Source organism: Salvia hispanica, chromosome 4, assembly GCF_029641045.1.
Source record: "Salvia hispanica isolate PSC_SH4W2 chromosome 4, Shi_PSC_v1, whole genome shotgun sequence".
In the NCBI taxonomy this organism is placed as follows: Eukaryota; Viridiplantae; Streptophyta; class Magnoliopsida; order Lamiales; family Lamiaceae; genus Salvia; species Salvia hispanica.
Window position 1 is genome coordinate 23,454,267 of NC_142695.1, and position 6,223 is coordinate 23,460,489.

The 6,223-nt window shown below is 36.1% G+C and overlaps 1 pseudogene; it reads left to right on the forward strand.

The window, feature by feature from the left end:
- The first annotated feature begins 4,770 nt into the window (after positions 1 to 4,770).
- On the forward strand, positions 4,771 to 5,710 carry LOC148927501 (zinc finger BED domain-containing protein DAYSLEEPER-like; annotated as a pseudogene).
- Positions 5,711 to 6,223: the final 513 nt, after the last annotated feature.

Sequence of the window (6,223 nt, forward strand, 5' to 3'; positions counted from 1 at the left end):
GACATAGTGTGGAGCTGGGCAAGAAGTGGGCATGTGGTTTGAGCCGGGCTTAGGATATGTCGTCATGCGATGTCGTATCCGTATCAAATGGCTTCAATTTATCTGAGAATATGAAGCGATAATGTGTAATGACAAACTAAGCCAAGAAATTAATTAGTCATATATTTTATCAAACAAACAGTTTAGATCCATTCTTGTAAGTATTATTTAAAGTATTTACTTTAGAAAAGAACTTAGTTAAATACAAACAATATAGATACATTGAATGTTTATGAATACCTCAAGATCTAATATCTATCATTGAAATAATGTAAGAAATTCTAATAGCACCATCAAACATAGTACTCCCTTCGTTCCGGAGTATTAGACTCACTTCTTTTGGGCACATGATTTAAGGAATTGATATTTAAATAGTTAAAGTGGAGAGAGTAAAGTATGAGAGAGGGAAAAAGTAGGGGAGCGAAGAGAAAAAAAGTAGGTGAAAAATAAAATAAGATAGATGCTTTTTGCTAAAAAAGGAAATGAGTCTAATATGTTGGTATATCCCAAAAAGGAAAATTGGTCTAATACCTTTGGACGAAGGGAGTACTTAATTATGTATGGAAAATAAATATATTCTCGGTGATGTTATCGAGGATAATCATGCATAGAAATATAAGAAACACACTTATAATCACTCAATTCAAAATTCATATCCAAAATAATCATTATTGGATATGAATTTATACTCTAAAATAATCATTTGGTTTCCGCTAAGCATATTAGATATGAAGTCTAAATATATTGGAAAAGTTTATTATTATTGCATTCCACCACACCACCATAAAAGACTAGTCTAGTCATTTAAATTTGCAGGTACGAAGATAAATAGTAGTAGTACTAGTATATTTATTTTCTTTGTCAAATTCTATTGGTCATCTCTTATTTGCGCACTGGTTTTGTAATTTCCAATATGCACTTTCTTCTGCTTCCCCCTCACACTATCACATCCATATTTATTTTATTGTGTTTACTCTTTTCCATGCAAATGTGTTACAGTCAATTAATTAAGCCTCTTTCGCTAAATTCAATTAATTACTTTTTTTAATGCATTAAGATTGCTAAATTAAACTGTTTAAATTTCTACTATCATTAGAGCATCATCAGTTGGGGCGGATGACCCTCCCCCTTCCCGATGGACTTCCCAAAAACACCTCCTGCTACGTCATAAGAGCATCTCCAGCCGCGAACGTCCCGGCGGGCGTCGGACCGGCATGCCCGACGTCCGTCGGGGACGTCCGCCATAATGCGAGGCGGGGACGGACGCGGACGTCCGTAGCAGACACGGGAGATCCGCAGCATTCCCGGGACGTCCCCCACTGTTGCATGCTGACGGACGTCCGCCGTGGACGTCCGATGCGATTTTTAACTCTTTTTTTACAAACTCTAAATATACGGCTCGTTGCAAACTCTATATGTACGATTTTTTTAAAAACTCTAACGCATGTATTATCGTTGAAAATGAAGGCCTAAAACAAAAACATATCAGCGAGACCCCCGTTCGGCTAGCGTCAAACTATATAGATTCAACACATATGTATGCTTTTTTTAAAAAAATAAAATCGTTTCATTTTTCCCGTATTCGTGTCTAAATTTTAATTCCGTAAATTGTTTAATTTGGTGAATTTGTGAATTTTTTTTATTGCGAGAAGTCCACGCGGGAAGTCATTGGGATGTCCGCCACTGTGCAGTGGGAAGTCCTTATGACGCGACAGTGTTGTGGGAGGTCCTTATGACGTGGCGGGAGGTGTTCTTGGGAAGTCCATCAGGAAGGGCGAGGGACATCCGCCCCCATTGGAGATGCTCTAAGGACCTCCCACAGCACTACCACATCATAAGGACATCCCACTGCACAGTGGCGGACATCCCATGGACTTCCCGCAATAAAAAAAATTCACAAATTCACCAAATTAAACAATTTATGGAATTTAACAATTTACGAAATTAAAATTTTGAAACGAATACAGAGAAAATGCAACCACTTTATTTCAGAAAAAAATACATAATTATTTTTAAAAAGATTGGGTCTTACAAAAGTTTGTGTTGCACTTTTCCTTAATGCCATCTCCGCATACTGGCGCAGCATTGTCTAACAAGTTATTTTCTATGCTTTGTGATTGGGGAATTGACAATAAAGTGTTTTCTTTGACTTTAGATAATGCTAGTGCAAATGATTTGTCAGTGGAGTTGTTGCTCACACAAATGAATGTGAATAATTCGGGCAACATATCTTGGTGAAATGAATGCCCGCAGGCAGTTGCTCTGCTTGATTCGAACAAGTTAGGCCCGGCTCTTACTCGAATTCCCCTGACATGTATACGACTCCTACAAAGAGAATGTGTTTGTCGATTTAGCAACATCCACAAGGAGTGTAAACAAAGCAGCGGGATTTTTGGCAAGAAGGGGAGCCGAAATTTCAAGGCTCCAATTCGGGGAGAGCAACTCGATTCCGAGGTTGCTACAAGCGATCATTCGAATGGATCAGAGAGGAATACCGAATGTCGTACTTGCCGAGGAGGAGTGAGTATGAGAAAAGGATGGGAAGGTGGAACACATCACAGAGTATACGGGTGTTGGGCCCGGAAAAGTGGTTCGTCCCCTTTATACTCTCCATGATGGAGTTGCACCCGCAAGGATCATTACATCTAACTCAGCAGCTTGGTTTGTAGTAGTTCTGTTGTTGTTCACTTTGGGCTTATCACTTTTGGATAAGCCATGTAAAAATTGGTTTGATGAAATGAACGGGTTGAGGGTCCACCTAACCCTCCGCCGCTAAAGGCGATTTAATAAAAAATATATATATAAAAAAAATGAATGTGAATAATTCACTTCTTTCTAATGGTGAATTCTTTCTAGTCAATTTGGTTGTTCAAGTTGGTTTGAAGGATATTGAGCAATCTGTTGTGAAGATTCGTGAGAGTGTCAAATATGTGCGAGGTTCACAAACAATGAAGCAAAACTTTCTGGAATGTGTCTACAAAGTAGGTTTGGATCGTAAGAGAGGTTTGAGGCAAGATGTGAGTACTAGGTGGAATTCAACCTTTTTGATGCTTGATAATGTTAGAGTTTGTATACTAGAAATCACGTTTCGAGTGATTGAATATTGTAAAACTCTTATTTTATTTTCCAAGGAATAAAACACATTATTTTTGTCATAATGTTGTTATGTTTTACATTTAATGGATGTTAATTGCATGTTTAAATGTATAAGTTAACTTAACAAGGTCTAAGTCTTTGTTTTAGTAGACCGGTTGTGGGCGGCGTCCACTTTAAGGTAACACGGTCAGTCCTAAACAAAGAAAAAGAAGAATTTCACAACCTAGATGGAATTAGACTATCCATCGAGAAAGGTTGCAATGTCAGTCCGCATATTTCTAAGCCTTACTGAAATAAGATGACATTGGTGTGGTATAGCACTGAACGGATCTAACAGCAAGACTTGTCCTTAGGCTATCTACTGAAAGGCGAGGTCTTGATAAATATTTGTTTCTTAATCAATGTAGGTTACCATTGAGCATACGGTATTGATTATGCATTACTTTGACTTATCAAATGGTGCGGATTTTTCGTAACCCAATAAACCTGATATATTGGGTAGTGGTGATTAATATCTAGCGGTGCTAGGATTGCTATTATATTGAATCGTGCGCGAGGAGAGTCTCGTTTGATAATTTCCTCAAGAGGAGCGCGAAACAAGGTTCTATTATTCGGAACCTAGCTAGTTGGAGTTTGATTACGCTATGAATAATAAATAAGGGTTTCATGCTAAGTCCACTCTTGGAATTAATAAGATATTAATTAATTAAGTCCATAGCAGACATTAATTAATTAATGGACATTTTAATCTTAAGCACGGGAAATGAAAGATAAAACAGAAACCCGGATTACTTATAATTTCAGATTTGGATGGGGAGAGTTCAATATTACTTCTGTAGTGGCTGCTCGTAATATTCCAATTAAGCTTATATTAAATTGTGTGTTCAATTTAATTAGTAAAAAGTAAATTGGATGAGCCCATATCCAAAACCTTCCATAGATCCCTGTCTGGGCCCAAAACGAACTTAAATATAAATAGGAGGATAAAGGAGACATAACTATTACAATTTTTATTCTTAAAATTTTTGAAAATTTCCCCCCCCCCCTCATATTGAGCTGGTCGAATTTCCCTCTTCTCTTAGGAGTAGTTTTTCTGTCTCTTTTATTTAAGTCCTAGTATTCTGGTGAGATCAGCCCACACTGATATCGGAGTACAGTTCGGGAACCAGAGAGAAGATCTGTGGTCTAGTACTCAAAGCGTCACGTGGAGAAGCTTCTAGCCATCTTCAATTCTTTGGAGAATTAATTAGGTATTATTTCTGCTCCGTAGAAAAGCATGTTTTAGGTTTCAATATTCTTAAAGCATGATTAATTCAAGTTATGAGCATGATACATGTGAGAATTATGCGAATAGATTTTTTCTAAATAATCTACTAAATAGATCTGATTATTATGTGATTTATTTGTGCGATTAATAATTGTTAAATTATGTTAATCCGTCGCACCGCTTCCGCTGCCAATTCCTACAGATAATGCATTATATTACAAGAAAGCTTTCATGCATTTTCAACTCTATGATTCCAACTATAAGTTTTGTCCTTCATTAGAAGAATGGGTCAAAATTGAGAAGATTCGTGGATTTTTGAGCTTCTTTTATGACGTCTCTAATTTGTTTTCTGGAAGCAGCTACCCTACATCTAATTTGTATTTCCGTCCAGTTGTTATGTGCTATAGTTCATTGAGACAACATCAAAATAGTTCAAATTCGTATCTCAAAAAAATGGCTGAATTGATGCTACCAAAGTGTGAGAAGTATTGGTCAGATTTCAGTATGATCTTGACCATAGCTGTAGTCTTTGATCCGCGCTATAGGCTTCAGTTTGTGGACTTCTTTTATAAGAAACTATATGGCCCCAACTCTCGTCAGTTTTCATTGGTGAAAGAGAAATTTTTTGCATTGTTTGAAGATTTTGCAATTCCTACAATGAAAAATTTGATGTTGATAAAAATGGGAATTCTACTGCAAGCGGACAGAACTATGACTTCACAAATGCTGATTCAATGGCAGTGGCGGAGGTAAGCTACTCTCTAGTGTTATATGTTGTCAATATTATTTGATTTTAATGATTTTTCATTTTTATTTGCATCTTAATTGTAGGAGTTCAATTAATTGGATGTTGAGTTTGGATTGAGCCATCAAAAATCCTAATTAGAGTTGTACATGGAAGAAAAAAGATTGGATGTCAAATCCAATCTTGATATACTTTAACTATTGGAAAGGATCACAATTCAAGTATCCACATGTTGCTTGCATGGCTCGTCACATTTTGAGCATTCACATAACCACTATTGCTTCTGAATCTGTGTTTAGTGTTGGTGGAAGAGTTCTTGACCAATATCGTAGTTCACTCAAGCCAAGCAACACGGAGGCAATAATTTGCACTAGAGATTGGTTGTTTGGAAAAAAGGTGGTAACTTTTTATTTATTCAATGTTAACTTTTATGATTATTATAGTTATTTTATTAATTCTAATTTTCTTTCAAAGGCATTAAAGGAGAAATACCAACAAATGACTTAGCCGAGGTCTTTTTAAATGTTGATGATGAACCGCATACCGGAAGCTCCACAACCTAAACAGCCTTGACTTTTGCTACTTCTTGAAAGCATCAAAGGTTAGCTTACTACTTCACTTAATTTGTACAAATTCCTTTCCTCTATTTGATTCTTAACTAAATACTCATTATTTGTTTTTCTTTCATTTTCAAGAATATAAAATTTGATAAATGGGCTGTGAGGAATATAGGCAGGAACCTGTTTATTAGTTTATCCTATTGCTTGAAGCTTTCAATAACAAATTCTTGAAGCTTATTCTCTATTTATTTGATTCACTTTCTCATGATGGAGAGGATTTTAAGCTAAGGTTTTAATCAAGATCGATAATTTCTCCTATTGTTGATGAAATTTCCTATTTGCTTGTCTGGTTTATCATGTTTTCCTGTTTGTTACCTGCTCTATATATACATATTGAGCTTTGTAATTATACAAGATTTCATTGCCTTTTCTTGCCTGGATGTTTGATCTATAATTATCACTATGAGAGTGGTTTTAGCTTGGTTGGAATTTAAGATACTGAATTTAACTTGCAGA